This window comes from Garra rufa, chromosome 8 (assembly GCF_049309525.1).
Source record: "Garra rufa chromosome 8, GarRuf1.0, whole genome shotgun sequence".
NCBI lineage: Eukaryota > Metazoa > Chordata > Actinopteri > Cypriniformes > Cyprinidae > Garra > Garra rufa.
Window position 1 is genome coordinate 33,738,957 of NC_133368.1, and position 16,222 is coordinate 33,755,178.

The 16,222-nt window shown below is 36.6% G+C and overlaps 1 protein-coding gene across 1 annotated transcript in view; it reads left to right on the forward strand.

Annotated features, from left to right (window-relative positions):
* adcy5 (adenylate cyclase 5) overlaps window positions 1–16,222 on the forward strand; it is a 181,790-nt gene that overhangs the window by 135,571 nt on the left and 29,997 nt on the right. The gene's annotated exons all lie outside the window — the stretch shown is intronic.

Here is a 16,222-nt window from a genome sequence, read left to right on the forward strand (position 1 = left end):
AACCTATCATAACTCCTAAACCGTTTGTCCTAGACTCAAGTGTCTTATATCACTGGAATCCTTGGCTCAATCAAAACAAAATGGCTATCTCCGATTTCATTTCCGGTATGCAAATTTTTCCGCCATTTTGAAATTTGTCCAAAACCTACTTTTGCGAACTAGTCCTAGGTTTTTCGCCCGATCGGAACCAAACCAGTGCAGAAATATTCTCTGGACACTGAATATCAATAATTATCAAAAAAAAGTTGAACTTTTGACTCACGGTCGCAAAGGGCCACAAAAACGTTCGAAAGTGACGGGGCCACTTTTACTAAAATGGCTATAACTTTTGAATGGAATGAGATATCTTCACCAAACTCGACACACACGTGTATAAGCTGAATCTTTGGTCAAATCAAAAAAATTGCGGAGCTTGTCCACTTGGTGGCGCTATAAGGCGGAGAAGACATATAAACAGCTATAAATACACAGCCGTTAGTCCGATCGACTTGAAAATTGGTATGCAGTGTCTTGGGCCAAAGGGCCACAAGTATCTATGAGGACATTGGCGTATCTCAAAAAACATGGCCGCCATTGGCAATTGAAGTTTGAGCACCTATTTGACAAGGTTAACGGAGGTCAATCAGAACGAAACTCGGTGAGCATGTTCGACTCACGGCCCTAAAGGTCTGCAAGAATTTTGAAAGAAATCGGCCACTAGTTGGCGCTAACGAGTTTTTTGGCTCTGTAATCGCGTGGCGTTTCACACATCCACACAATATGCATATCATTTGATAGATCTCCTCATGCCGAGAAAAATTGCTTCAAGAACCATTGCTGTCAATCAAATCATTCATTAATTATTCACACATTTGTTAAAAACCTACTTTTGCGAACTAGTCCTAGGTTTTTTGCCCGATCTGGATCAAACCACTGCAGTAATATTATCTGGACTCTCTAGATCAATAATTATCAAAAAAATGTTGAATTTTGTCTTTTGGTTGGCTATAATTGGCTCATTTAGTAAAGGGGGCGTGGTAATATATATCCAAAAGCCAATAAAACCTAAACAAAAACTCAAAACTTTCCAAAAATGGGTGACAACATGTAGCAGATGATCTTTAACGAGCATGCAAAGTTTCATGACGATTGGATAATAGGTGGCGCTGTAACAGTTAAAAAGGTTTCAAAAACATGATATTTCTATTATATATAGAACTAAAAACTCAATTAAACGTCAATATATTCACATATACACTATATCTTCATATCACATGATAGATCTGCTCATTCTGAACAACTTTGCCTCAAGGACCACTGTTGTAAATCAAACTGTTCTTTTAATACGTGAGATAATTTTAAAAACATACTTTGGTGAACTCGTCCTGGGTTTTCAAACCATACTCAATAAAATCAGTGCAGTACAATTCTCCAGACTCTCTTGGTCAGTAATTATCAAAAAAATGTTGAACATTTGCATTTGGACAGCTATAACAGAGCCATTTCATAATATGCTTTTTATCTAGTGTAGATTAAAGTCTACAAATACTAAAATAAAATAAAAAATTCACAAACCTAAGTAAAATTATGTATCATATGATTCAAAACAAGCATATGTTTATGGACACTGAGCAAAAAAAAAGCAATTTAATAGTTATAAAGCTTAAAACAATGCACCTCTATTTCAACAAAATTACAACTATAGCCACTAGATGGCAGTAGAATACCACTAATGGGCTTACACATGTTAATAGAACAGTGCTTTGTATGGTTTAAAGGCTTTATGTAGTTTTGAATTTATATGCAAGTGATACTAAATCACTGTTACAACTTTTCAAATCACATTTAGCCAAAGTTTAAAGCTTAATTTATACAGATATATCATATTTGACAATTACACATGATTATGATTACAGTAAAACATGAAAATTATATATCAAATCTTAAAAACACAAGTCTTAAGCATTTTGTCACTTATCATTTATTATACAAATCTCTTATGTGCAACAAAATATGTGTGCATCTGTCTGTGTCTGTAATCATGCTTAATGAACACAATAGTTTAACCATTTCATTTCTGTGTATGTTTCTGTTTGTGAGTGTATTCTTCGTAATGGATATGTTCTGGTGTCAGCCATATATTTCATGTTGGCCAACACCCTAACGGTATAGAAGCCATAAAGGCCTTAAATACTCGAACCCCGCTCAATGCTGCTTGCAGCTTTAATTAGGGGTTCGAGTGCGTAGCACTGAATCCCTATTGTTTTTGTTAGGATTTTTATTATTATTATTATTATTATTATTATTATTTTTCTGCCGTAAAACTGAACGGGCAGCCCAAACCGTAAGGCCTAGAGACTTGAAACTTGGTCAGATGATAGAGCAAAAATCGAGGAGAACCTCACAAAGAATCAGCCCAATCGGACCATAGGTGGCGCTATAGCGAACAGAAACGCGAAACCTATCATAACTCCTAAACCGTTTGTCCTAGACTCAAGTGTCTTATATCACTGGAATCCTTGGCTCAATCAAAACAAAATGGCTATCTCCGATTTCATTTCCGGTATGCAAATTTTTCCGCCATTTTGAAATTTGTCCAAAACCTACTTTTGCGAACTAGTCCTAGGTTTTTCGCCCGATCGGAACCAAACCAGTGCAGAAATATTCTCTGGACACTGAATATCAATAATTATCAAAAAAAAGTTGAACTTTTGACTCACGGTTGCAAAGGGCCACAAAAACGTTCGAAAGTGACGGGGCCACTTTTACTAAAATGGCTATAACTTTTGAATGGAATGAGATATCTTCACCAAACTCGACACACACGTGTATAAGCTGAATCTTTGGTGAAATCAAAAAAATTGCGGAGCTTGTCCACTTGGTGGCGCTATAAGGCGGAGAAGACATATAAACAGCTATAAATACACAGCCGTTAGTCCGATCGACTTGAAAATTGGTATGCAGTGTCTTGGGCCAAAGGGCCACAAGTATCTATGAGGACATTGGCGTATCTCAAAAAACATGGCCGCCATTGGCAATTGAAGTTTGAGCACCTATTTGACAAGGTTAACGGAGGTCAATCAGAACGAAACTCGGTCAGCATGTTCGACTCACGGCCCTAAAGGTCTGCAAGAATTTTGAAAGAAATCGGCCACTAGTTGGCGCTAACGAGTTTTTTGGCTCTGTAATCGCGCGGCGTTTCACACATCCACACAATATGCATATCATTTGATAGATCTCCTCATGCCGAGAAAAATTGCTTCAAGAACCATTGCTGTCAATCAAATCATTCATTAATTATTCACACATTTGTTAAAAACCTACTTTTGCGAACTAGTCCTAGGTTTTTTGCCCGATCTGGATCAAACCACTGCAGTAATATTATCTGGACTCTCTAGATCAATAATTATCAAAAAAATGTTGAATTCTGTCTTTTGGTTGGCTATAATTGGCTCATTTAGTAAAGGGGGCGTGGTAATATATATCCAAAAGCCAATAAAACCTAAACAAAAACTCAAAACTTTCCAAAAATGGGTGACAACATGTAGCAGATGATCTTTAACGAGCATGCAAAGTTTCATGACGATTGGATAATAGGTGGCGCTGTAACAGTTAAAAAGGTTTCAAAAACATGATATTTCTATTATATATAGAACTAAAAACTCAATTAAACGTCAATATCTTCACATATACACTATATCTTCATATCACATGATAGATCTGCTCATTCTGAACAACTTTGCCTCAAGGACCACTGTTGTAAATCAAACTGTTCTTTTAATACGTGAGATAATTTTAAAAACATACTTTGGTGAACTCGTCCTGGGTTTTCAAACCATACTCAATAAAATCATTGCAGTACAATTCTCCAGACTCTCTTGGTCAGTAATTATCAAAAAAATGTTGAACATTTGCATTTGGACAGCTATAACAGAGCCATTTCATAATATGCTTTTTATCTAGTGTAGATTAAAGTCTACAAATACTAAAATAAAATAAAAAATTCACAAACCTAAGTAAAATTATGTATCATATGATTCAAAACAAGCATATGTTTATGGACACTGAGCAAAAAAAAAAGCAATTTAATAGTTATAAAGCTTAAAACAATGCACCTCTATTTCAACAAAATTACAACTATAGCCACTAGATGGCAGTAGAATACCACTAATGGGCTTACACATACAGATTTACCAGAACAGTGCTTTGTATGGTTTAATGGCTTTATATAGTTGTGAATTTATATGTAAATGATACTAAATCACTGATATTACTTTTCAAATCACATTTAGCCAAAGTTTAAAAGTTAATTTATACAGATATATCATATTTGACAATTACACATGATTATAATTATAGTGAAACATGACAATGATATATCAAATCTTAAAAACACAAGTTTTAAGCATGTTGTCACTTATCATTTATTGTAAAAATCTCTTATGTGCAACAAAATATGCGTGCATCTGTCTGTCTCTGTAATCATGCTTAATGAACACAATAGTTTAACCATTTCATTTCTGTGTATGTTTCTGTTTGTGAGTGTATTCTTTGTAATGTGTATGTTCTGGTGTCAGCGATATTCGTGTTGGCCAACACCCTAACAGTATAGAAGCCGTAAAGGCCTTAAATACTCGAACCCCGTTAATTGCTGCTTGCAGCTATATTGTTTATTTGTAATCGCTAAAATAATCTTTTTTTTTTTCCTAAAACTGAACGTGCAGCCCAAACCGTAAGACCTAGAGACTTGAAACTTGGCCAGAAGGTAGAGCTCCCTGTGGGGACATCCTGAAAAAAGAATGAGCCTAATCAGACCATAGGTGGCGCTAGAGCGCAAAAAAACAAATTTTTTGACATTTTGGCCATAATCTCATAAACCGTTTGTCGTAGACTCAAAAACTTTACATCGTTGCGTTCCTTGGGTCAGGCCGAACAAAAGTGTATTGCGAAATTTTTGAGCTGCGACGTACGCTTGACCCCGAAAACTGGACGTTTGTCCGAAACCTACTTTTGCGAACTAGTCCTAGGTTTTTCGCCCAATCTGAACCAAACCAGTGCAGAAATATTCTCTGGACACTGAATATCAATAATTATCAAAAAAAAGTAACATTTTTGACTCACGGTCGCAAAGGGCCACCAAAACGTTCAATACTGACGGGGCCACTTTTACTTAAATGGCTATAACTTTTGAATGGAATGAGATATCTTCACCAAACTCGGTACACATGTGTATAAGCTCAATCCTTGGTCAAATCAAAAAAATTGCAGAGCTTGAACACTTGGTGGCGCTATAAAACGGAAAAAGCATATTATTGACTATAAATACACAGCCGTTAGTCCGATCGACTTCAAAATTGGTATGCAGTGACATGGACCAAAGGGGCACAAGTGTCTATGAGGACATTGACGTATCTCAAAAAACATGGCCGCCATTAGCCAATGAAGTTTGAGCACCTATTTGACAAGGTTAACGGAGGTCGATCGGAATGAAACTCGGTGGGCATGTTCGACTCATGCCCCTAAAGGTCTGTAAGAATTTTGAAAGAAATCGGCCACTAGTTGGCGCTAACGAGTTTTTTTGGCTCTGTAATCGCGTGCCGTTTCACACATCCACACATTATTCATATCATTTGATAGATCTCCTCATGCCAAGAAATTTTGTCTCAAGAACCATTGCTGTCAATCAAATTGTTCATTAATTACTCACAAATATGTTAAAAACCTACTTTTGCGAACTAGTCCTAGGTTTTTCGCCCGATCTACATCAAACCACTGTAGTAATATTCTCTGGACTCTCTAGATGAATAATTATCAAAAAAATTTTGAATTTTGTCCTTTGGTTGGCTATAACAGGGTCATTTAGAAAAGGGGCGTGGCCACATATACTCAAAAGCCTATAGAACCTAAACAAAAACTCAAAACTTTACAAAAATTGGTGACAACATGTACCCGATGAGTCTTAACAAGCATGTGAAGTTTCATGAAGATCGGACCACAGGTGGCGCTATAACAGTTAAAAAGGTGTCAAAAACATGATATTTCGATTGTAAATGAACTGAAATCACAATAAACCGTCTATATACTCACATATATGCTATATCTTCATATCATATGACATATTGCCTCATTCTAAAAAACTTTGTCTCTAGGATCACTGCTGTCAAAATTTACCATTTTGTTCATACAGACAAATTTGTTTTTACAGTTAAGCCAGATTTTGGTTACAGTGAGACCTGAAAATGGGATATAAACTCTTAAAAGGACCTGTTATATTGTTAAAGAAATCTCTTACATGCAACAAAATGTGTGTCTATCTGTCTGTGTGTGTAATCATGCTTAATGAACATAACAGTTTAACCATTTCATTTCAATGTAAGTTTCTGTTTATCGGTGAATTCTTCATAATGGATATGTTCTGGTGTCAGCCATATATTTCATGTTGGCCAACACCTTAACGGTATAGAAGCCGTAAAGGCCTTAAATACTCGAACCCCGCTCAATGCTGCTTGCAGCTTTAATTAGGGGTTCGAGTGCGTAGCACTGAATCCCTATTGTTTTTGTTAGGATTTTTATTATTAGGGGTTCGAGTGCGTAGCACTGAAACCCTATTGTTTTTGTTAGGATTTTTATTATTATTATTAGGGGTTCGAGTGCGTAGCACTGAATCCCTATTGTTTTTGTTAGGATTTTTATTATTATTATTTTTTTTCTGCCGTAAAACTGAACGTGCAGCCCAAACCGTAAGTGCTAGAGACTTGAAACTTGGTCAGCAGATAGAGCAAAAATCGAGGAGAACCTATCAAAGTATCAGCCCAATCGGACCATAGGTGGCGCTACAGCGCAAAAAACTAAAATTTTTGACGTTTTGGCCATAATCTCGTCAACCGTTTGTCGTAGACTCAAAAACTTTACATCGTTGCGTTCCTTGGGTCAGGCCGAACAAAAGTGTATTACAAAATTTTTGAGCTGCGACGCACGGTTGACCCCGAAAAATGGACGTATGTCCGAAACCTACTTTTGCGAACTAGTCCTAGGTTTTTCGCCCGATCGGAACCAAACCAGTGCAGGAATATTCTCTGGACACTGAATATCAATAATTATCAAAAAAAAGTTGAATTTTTCACTCACGGTCGTAAAGGACCACCAAAACGTTCGAAAGTGAGGGGTCAATTTTACTAAAATGGCTATAACATTTGAACGGAATGAGATATCTTCACCAAACTCGGTACACATGTGTACAAGCTCGATCCTTGGTCAAATCAAAACAAATTGCGGAGCTTGACCACTTGGCGGCGCTATAAGACGGAAAAAACATATTTTTGGCTATAAATACACAGCAGTTAGTCCGATCGACTTGAAAATTGGTATGCAGTGACTTGGACCAAAGGGGCACAAGGGTCTATGAGGACATTGGCGTATCTCAAAAAACATGGCCGCCATTGGCCAATGAAGTTTGAGCACCTATTTGACAAGGTTAACGGAGGTCAATCAGAACGAAACTCGGTGGGCATGTTCGACTCACGGCCCTAAAGGTCTGTAAGAATTTTGAAAGAAATCGGCCACTAGTTGGCGCTAACGAGTTTTTTTGGCTCTGGAATCGCGCGGCGTTTCACACATCCACACAATATGCATATCATTTGATAGATCTCCTCATGCCGAGAAAAACTGCTTCAAGAACCATTGCTGTCAATCAAATCGTTCATTAATTATTCACAAATATGTTAAAAACCTACTTTTGCGAACTAGTCCTAGGTTTTTCGCCCGATCTGGATAAAACCACTGCAGTAATATTCTCTGGACTCTCTAGATCAATAATTATCAAAAAAATGTTGAATTTTGTCCTTTGGTTGGCTATAATGGGCTCATTTAATAAAGGGTGCATGGCAATATATATCCAAAAGCCTATAAAACCTAAACAAAAACTCAAAACTTTACAAAAATGGGTGACAACATGTTACAGATGACCGTTAACAAGCATGCAAAGTTTCATGACGATCGGACCATAGGTGGCGCTATAAGAGTTAAAAAGGTGTCAAAAACATGATATTTCTATTGTATATAGAACTAAAAGCCCAATTAAACGTCAATATCTTCTCATATAGACTATATCTTCATATCATATGATAGATCTCCTCATTCTGAACAACTTTGCCTCTAGGACCAATGTTGTCAATCAAACTGTTCTTTTAATACGTGAGATAATTTTAAAAACATACTTTGTTGAACTCGTTCTGGGTTTTCAATCCATACTCAATAAAATCAGTGCAGTACAATTCTCCAGACTCTCTTAGTCAATAATTATCAAAAAAATGTTGAAGTTTTGCATTTGGACAGCTATAACAGAGCCATTTCTTAACATGCTTTTTATCTAGTGTAGATTAAAGTCTACAAATACTGAAATAAAACACAAAAATTCACAAACCTAATTATGTATTATATGATTCAAAACAAGCATATGTTTATGGACACTGGGCAAAAAAAAGGCAATTTAATACTTATAAAGCTTAAAACAATGCACCTCTATTTCAACAAAATTACAACTATAGCCACTAGATGGCAGTAGAATACCACTAATGGGCTTGCACATATTTCTAGAACAGTGTTTTGTAGGGTTTAATGGCTTTATGTAGTTTTGAATTTATATGTTAGTGATACTAAATCACTGTTATAACTTTTCAAATCACATTTAGCCAAAGTTTAAAACTTAATTTATACAGATATATCATATTTGACAATTACACATGATTATGATTACAGTGAAACATGACAATGATATATCAAATCTTAAAAACACAAGACTTAAGCATGTTGTCACTTATCATTTATTGTACAAATCTCTTATGTGCAATAAAATATGTGTGCGTCTGTCTGTGTCTGTAATCATGCTTAATGAACACAATAGTTTGGATATGTTCTGGTGTCAACCATATATTTTATGTTGGCCAACACCGTAACGGTATAGAAGCCGTAAAGGCCTTAAATACTCGAACCCCGGTAATTGCTGCTTGCAGCTATATTGTTTATTTGTAATCGCTATATTAATCTTTTTTTTTTTCCTAAAACTGAACGGGCAGCCCAAACCGTAAGGCCTAGAGACTTGAAACTTGGCCAGAAGGTAGAGCTCCCTGTGGGGACCTCCTGAAAAAATAATGAGCCTAATCGGACCATAGGTGGCGCTACAGCGCAAAAAAACTAATTTTTTGACATTTTGGCCATAATCTCGTAAACCGTTTGTCGTAGACTCAAAAACTTTACATCGTTGCGTTCCTTGGGTCAGGCCGAACAAAAGTGTATTGCGAAATTTTTGAGCTGCGACGCACGATTGACCCCGAAAACTGGACGTTTGTCCGAAACCTACTTTTGCGAACTAGTCCTAGGTTTTTCGCCCGATCGGAACCAAACCAGTGCAGAAATATTCTCTGGACACTGATTATCAATAATTATCAAAAAAAAGTAACATTTTTGACTCACGGTTGCAAAGGGCCACCAAAACGTTCAATGCTGACGGGGGCCACTTTTACTAAAATGGCTATAACTTTTGAATGGAATGAGATATCTTCACCAAACTCGGTACAGATGTGTATAAGCTCAATCCTTGGTCAAATCAAAAAAATTGCGGAGCTTCACCACTTGGTGGCGCTATAAGACGGAAAAAATATATAAATTGCTATAAATACACAACAGTTTGTCCGACCGACTTGAAAATTGGTATGCAGTGTCTTGGACCAAAGGGGCACAAGGGTCTATGAGGACATTGGCGTATCTCAAAAAACATGGCTGCCATTAGCCAATGAAATTTGAGAACCTATTTGACAAGGTTAACGGAGGTCAATCAGAACGAAACTCGGTGGGCATGTTCTACTCATGGCCCTAAACGTCTGTAAGAATTTTGAAAGAAATCGGCCACTAGTTGGTGCTAACGAGGTTTTTTGGCTCTGTAATCGCGTGGCGTTTCACACATCCACACAATATTCATATCATTTGATAGATCTCCTCATGCCAAGAAAATTTGTCTCAAGAACCATTGCTGTCAATCAAATCGTTCATTCATTCTTCACAAATATGTTAAAAACCTACTTTTGCGAACTAGTCCTAGGTTTTTTGCCCGATCTAGATCAAACCACTGTAGTAATATTCTCTGGACTCTCTAGATCAATAATTATCAAAAAAATGTTGAATTTTGTCCTTTGGTTGGCTATAACAGGGTCATTTATGAAACGGGCGTGGCCACATATACTCAAAAGCCTATAGAACCTAAACAAAAACTCAACACTTTACAAAAATTGGTGACAACATGTACCCAATGACTCTTAACAAGCATGTAAAGTTTCATGAAGATCTGACCATAGGTGGCGCTATAACAGTTAAAAAGGTGGCAAAAACATGATATTTCTATTGTAAATGAACTGAAATCACAATAAAACGTCTATATACTCACATATACACTATATCTTCATATCATATGACAGATTTCCTCATTCTAAAAAAACTTTGTCTCTAGGATCACTGCTGTCAAAATTTACCCTTTTCTTCATACAGACATATTTGTTTTTACAGTTAAGCCAGATTTTGGTTACAGTGAGACCTGAAAATGGGATATAAACTCTTAAAAGGACCTGTTATATTATTAAAGATATCTCTTACGTGCAACAAAATGTGTGTGCATCTGTCTGTGTGTGTTATCATGCTTAATGAACATAACAGTTTAACCATTTCATTTCTGTGTATGTTTCTGTTTGTGAGTGAATTCTTCATAATGGATATGTTCTGGTGTCAGCCATGTATTTCGTGTTGGCCAACACCCTAACAGTATAGAAGCCGTAAAGGCCTTAAACACTCGAACCCCGCTCAATGCTGCTTGCAGCTTTAATTATTATTATTATTATTATTATTATTATTATTATTTTTCTGCCGTAAAACTGAACGGGCAGCCCAAACCGTAAGGCCTAGAGACTTGAAACTTGGTCAGATGATAGAGCAAAAATCGAGGAGAACCTCACAAAGAATCAGCCCAATCGGACCATAGGTGGCGCTATAGCGAACCGAAACGCGAAACCTATCATAACTCCTAAACCGTTTGTCCTAGACTCAAGTGTCTTATATCACTGTAATCCTTGGCTCAATCAAAACAAAATGGCTATCTCCGATTTCATTTCCGGTATGCAAATTTTTCCGCCATTTTGAAATTTGTCCAAAACCTACTTTTGCGAACTAGTCCTAGGTTTTTCGCCCGATCAGAACCAAACCAGTGCAGAAATATTCTCTGGACACTGAATATCAATAATTATCAAAAAAAAGTTGAACTTTTGACTCACGGTCGCAAAGGGCCACAAAAACGTTCGAAAGTGACGGGGCCACTTTTACTAAAATGGCTATAACTTTTGAATGGAATGAGATATCTTCACCAAACTCGACACACACGTGTATAAGCTGAATCTTTGGTCAAATCAAAAAAATTGCGGAGCTTGTCCACTTGGTGGCGCTATAAAGCGGAGAAGACATATAAACAGCTATAAATACACAGCCGTTAGTCCGATCGACTTGAAAATTGGTATGCAGTGTCTTGGGCCAAAGGGCCACAAGTATCTATGAGGACATTGGCGAATCTCAAAAAACATGGCCGCCATTGGCAATTGAAGTTTGAGCACCTATTTGACAAGGTTATCGGAGGTCAATCAGAACGAAACTCGGTGAGCATGTTCGACTCACAGCCCTAAAGGTCTGCAAGAATTTTGAAAGAAATCGGCCACTAGTTGGCGCTAACGAGTTTTTTGGCTCTGTAATCGCGCGGCGTTTCACACATCCACACAATATGCATATCATTTGATAGATCCCCTCATGCCGAGAAAAATTGCTTCAAGAACCATTGCTGTCAATCAAATCATTCATTAATTATTCACACATTTGTTAAAAACCTACTTTTGCGAACTAGTCCTAGGTTTTTTGCCCGATCTGGATCAAACCACTGCAGTAATATTCTCTGGACTCTCTAGATCAATAATTATCAAAAAAATGTGGAATTTTGTCCTTTGGTGGGCTATAACAGGGTCATTTACAAACGGGGCGTGGCCACATACATTCAAAAGGCTATAGAACCTAAACAAAAACTCAAAACTTTACAAAAATTGGTGAAAACATGTACCAGATGACCCTTAACAAGCATGCAAAGTTTCATGAAGATTAGACAATAGGTGGCGCTATAACAGTTAAAAAGGTGTCAAAAACATGATATTTCTATTGTATAAAGAACTAAAAACCCAATGAAACGTCCAAATATTCACATATACACTATATCTTCATATCATATTATACATCTCCACATTCTGAACAACTTTGCCTCTAGGACCACTGTTGTCAATCAAACTGTTCTTTTAATACGTGAGATAATTTAAAAAACATACTTTGGTGAACTCGTCCTGGGTTTTGAACTCATAGTCAATACAATCACTGCAGTACAATTCTCCAGACTCTCTTGGTCAGTAATTATCAAAAAAAGTTGAACATTTGCATTTGGACAGCTAAAACAGGGCATTTACATAATATGCTTTTCATCTAGTGTACATTAGAAGTCTACAAATACTTAAATAAAACAAAAATTCACAGACCTAAGTAAAATTATGTATCATATGATTCAAAACAAGCATATGTTTATGGACACTGAGCAAAAAAAAGGCAATTTAGTAGTTATAAAGCTTTAAAAAAAATGCACCTCTATTTCAACAAAATTACAACTATAGCCACTAGATGGCAGTAGAATACCACTAATGGGCTTACACATATTATTGGAACAGTGCTATGTATGGTTTAATGGCTGTATATAGTTTTGAATTTATATGTAAATTATACTAAATCACTGTTATAACTTTTCAAATCACATTTAGCCAAAGTTTAAAGCTTAATTTATACAGATATATCATATTTGACAATTACACATGATTATGATTACAGTAAAACATGAAAATGATATATCAAATCTTAAAAACACAAGTCTTAAGCATTTTGTCACTTATCATTTATTATACAAATCTCTTATGAGCAACAAAATATGTGTGCATCTGTCTGTGTCTGTAATCATGCTTAATGAACACAATAGTTTAACCATTTCATTTCTGTGTATGTTTCTGTTTGTGATTGAATTCTTCATAATGGATATGGTCTGGTGTCAGCCATATATTTCGTGTTGGCCAACACCCTAACGGTATAGAAGCCGTAAAGGCCTTAAATACTCGAACCCCGTTAATTGCTGCTTGCAGCTATATTTAGGGGTTCGAGTGCGTAGCACTGAATCCCTATTGTTTTTGTTAGGATTTTTATTATTATTAGGGGTTCGAGTGCGTAGCACTGAATCCCTATTGTAATTGTTAGGATTTTTATTTTTATTATTTTTCCGCCGTAAAACTGAACGGGCAGCCCAAACCGTAAGGCCTAGAGACTTGAAACTTGGTCAAAAGATAGAGCAAAAATCGAGGAGAACCTCACAAAGAATCAGCCCAATCGGACCATAGGTGGCGCTACAGCGCAAAAAACAAATTTTTTTGACATTTTGGCCATAATCTCGTAAACCGCTTGTCGTAGACTCAAAAACTTTACATCGCTGCGATCCTTGGGTCAGGCCGAACAAAAGTGTATTATGGAATTTTTGAGCTGCGACGCACGGTTGACCCCGAAAAATGGACGTGAATCCGAAACCTACTTTTGCGAACTAGTCCTAGGTTTTTCGCCCGATCAGAACCAAACCAGTGCAGGAATATTCACTGGACACTGAATATCAATAATTATCAAAAAAAAGTAAAAATTTTCACTCACGGTCGCAAAGGGCCACACAAATGTTCGATACCGACGGGGCCACTTTTACTAAAATGGCTATAACTTTTTAACGGAATGAGATATCTTCACCAAACTCGGTACACATGTGTATAACCTCTATCCTTGGTCAAATCAAAAAAATTGCTGAGTTTGACCACTTGGTGGCGCTATAAGACGGAAAAAACATATTTTTGGCTATAAATACACAGCCATTAGTCCGATCGACTTGAAAATTGGTATGCAGTGACTTGGACCAAAGGGGCACAAGTGTCTATGAGGACATTGGCTTATCTCAAAAAACATGGCCGCCATTGGCCAATGAAGTTTGAGGACCTATTTGACAAGGTTAACGGAGGTCGATCGGAATGAAACTCGGTGGGCATGTTCAACTCATGACCCTAAAGGTCTGTAAGAATTTTGAAAGAAATCGGCCACTAGTTGGCGCTAACGAGATTTTTTGGCTCTGTAATCGCTCGGTGTTTCACACATCCACACAATATGCATATCATTTGATAGATCCCCTCATGCAGAGAAAATTTGACTCAAGAACCATTGCTGTCAATCAAATCCTTCATTAATTATTCACAAATATGTTAAAAACCTACTTTTGCGAACTAGTCCTAGGTTTTTCGCCCGATCTGGATCAAACCACTGCAGTAATATTCTCTGGACTCTCTAGATCAATAATTATCAAAAAAAATGTTGAATTTTGTCCTTTGGTTGGCTATAATGGGCTCATTTAATAAAGGGGGGTGGCAATATATATCCAAAAGCCTCTAAAACCTAAACAAAAACTCAAAACTTTCCAAAAATGGGTGACAACATGTAGCAGATGACCCTTAACAAGCATGCAAAGTTTCATGACGATCGGACCATAGGTGGCGCTATAACAGTTAAAAAGGTGTCAAAAACATGATATTTCTATTGTATATAGAACTAAAAACCCAATTAAACGTCAATATCTTCACATATACACTATATCTTCATATCATATGATAGATCTCCTCATTCTGAACAACTTTTCCTCTAGGACCAATGTTGTCAATCAAACTGTTCTTTTAAAACGTGAGATCATTTAAAAAACATACTTTGGTGAACTCGTCCTGGTTTTCAACCCATACTCAATAAAATCAGTGCAGTTCAGTTCTCCAGACTCTCTTGGTCAGTAATTATCAAAAAAATGTTGAACATTTGCATTTGGACAGCTATAACAGGGCCATTTCATAATATGCTTTTTATCTAGTGTAGATTAAAGTCTACAAATACTAAAATAAAACAAAAATTAACAAACCCAAGTAAAATTATGCATCATATGATTCAAAACAAGCAGATGTTTATGGACACTGGGCAAAAAAGGCAATTTAATAGTTATAAAGCTTAAAAACAATGCACCTCTATTTCAATAAAATTACAACTATAGCCACTAGATGGCAGTAGAATACCACTAATGGGCTTACACATGTTAATAGAACAGTGCTTTGTAGGGTTTAATGGCTTTATGTAGTTTTGAATTTATATGTAAGTGATACTAAATCACTGTTATAAGTCTTCAAATCACATTTAGCCAAAGTTCAAAACTTAATTTATACAGATATATCATATTTGACAGTTACACATGATTATGATTACAGTGAAACGTGACAATGATATATCAAATCTTAAAAACACAAGTTTTAAGCATTTTGTCACTTATTTATTGCATAAATCTCAATATGTGTGCATCTGTCTGTCTCTGTAATCATGCTTAATGAACACAGTAGTTTAACCATTTCATTTCTGTGTATGTTTCTGTTTGTGAGTGTATTCTTTGTAATGGATATGTTCTGGTGTCAGCCATATATTTCGTGTTGGCCAACACCCTAACGGTATAGAAGCCGTAAAGGCCTTAAATACTCGAACCCCGCTCAATGCTGCTTGCAGCTTTAATTATTATTATTATTCCGCCCTAAAACTGAACGTGCAGCCCAAACCGTAAGGCCTAGAGACTTGAAACTTGGTCAGAAGCAAGAGCATGGAGCGCGGAGAACCTATCAAAGTATCAGCCCAATCGGACCATAGGTGGCGCTACAGCGCAAAAAACTAAAATTTTTGACATTTTGGCCATAATCTCGTAAACCGCTTGTCGTAGACTCAAAAACTTTACATCGCTGCGATCCTTGGGTCAGGCCGAAGAAAAGTGTATTACGAAATTTTTGAGTTGCGACGCACGGTTGACCCCGAAAAATGGACGTGAATCCGAAACTTACTTTTGCGAACTAGTCCTAGGTTTTTAACCCGATCGGAACCAAACCAGTGCAGGAATATTCTCTGGACACTGAATATCAATAATTATCAAAAAAAAGTTGAATTTTTCACTCACGGTCGTAAAGGACCACCAAAACGTTCGAAAGTGAGGGGTCAATTTTACTAAAATGGCTATAATATTTTAACGGAATGA